The following is a 1,136-nucleotide window of genomic DNA, read 5'->3' on the forward strand; positions in this document are numbered from 1 at the left end:
TCCTTTCTTCTTTCCTTCCTTCCTTCCTTCCTTTCTTTCTCTCTCTCTCTCTCTCTCTTTCTTTCTCCTTCCTTCCTTCTTTCCTTCCTTCCTTCCTTCCTTCCTTCCTTCCTTCCTTCTCTCTTTCTTTTATTCTTTCTTTCTTTCCTTTTCTCTTTTCTCTCTCTCTCTCTCTCTCTCTCTCTCTCTCTCTCTCTCTCTCTCCCCCCTTCCTCTCTCTCTAAAATTAATAAAAATATATCATCAGGCGAGGCACTCTCTTTGGTAGCACATACACTAAAATTGGAATGATACAGAGAAGATTAGCACAGTTCCTGTGCAAGGATGACACAGAAATTTGTGAAGCGTTCCATATTAAAAAAAATTGTGGTGAGGTATAAAATTGCTAATTTCCTACTTAAGATATAGAGACATTTGCATATCCACAGATAGTGACATATATTCCTAGTCCATCCACATTATGGGTCTGGGTCTGATAGAAGCACCAAGGGAGATGATGAAGAACACTATTTGCTCACCTTAATATCAAAATCAAAATCACCATCAGGATAGTGATTACTTCTGGGGGAAGGCACATACAAGAAGGGTAGCTGAAAAACATTCTAGTTCTTGACCTGGGTGGTGGTTACTGGGTTTGCTCTCAAAATAAGCCATTAAGCTACACATTTGTTTGGTGTGGTTTTCTGGATCTGGGTTTTATTTTATAATCAAAAGTTTACATTAAAATTAAAATGTATTAACATTCAACTAATAGTTTATACTAACCTTAAAGTAATTCACCTCACTGTAAAAATAAGTATATGAATCGATACAAAAATCTACATCTGAATTCAACTTATCTTTTTAAATCCATTTACATATTAGTTATTACTACCTGTGGGATTATTGGGCTCTCTAAATGTGTTCTTCCCTATTCTTCCAGGCTTCAAGGGGAGTTCCTTCAGTTACCACGGTGAAACTCAGAGAATACGTTTGTACTTTCTCAATAGAAACCATCTGTGACATCAGTGATTTCTATCATGTGCCTGCTCTCCTCCCTCTTTCCAGGTGAAGAGTGCAGCTTTTCAGCCTATCATCAGAGGACAGCAGCCCCAGACACCCTGAGCATCTTACTTCTCCTCTAGCATGTAGATTTA

The 1,136-nt window shown here is 38.0% G+C and overlaps 1 non-coding gene across 1 annotated transcript; it reads left to right on the forward strand.

Annotated features, from left to right (window-relative positions):
- The first annotated feature begins 252 nt into the window (after positions 1-252).
- LOC118642969 lies at positions 253-359 on the forward strand. Its single transcript, XR_004961876.1, has one exon. It is a non-coding gene; the product is annotated as a U6 spliceosomal RNA (small nuclear RNA).
- Positions 360-1,136: the final 777 nt, after the last annotated feature.

Source organism: Molossus molossus, unplaced genomic scaffold, assembly GCF_014108415.1.
Source record: "Molossus molossus isolate mMolMol1 unplaced genomic scaffold, mMolMol1.p scaffold_m16_p_3, whole genome shotgun sequence".
Classification (NCBI taxonomy): Eukaryota; Metazoa; Chordata; class Mammalia; order Chiroptera; family Molossidae; genus Molossus; species Molossus molossus.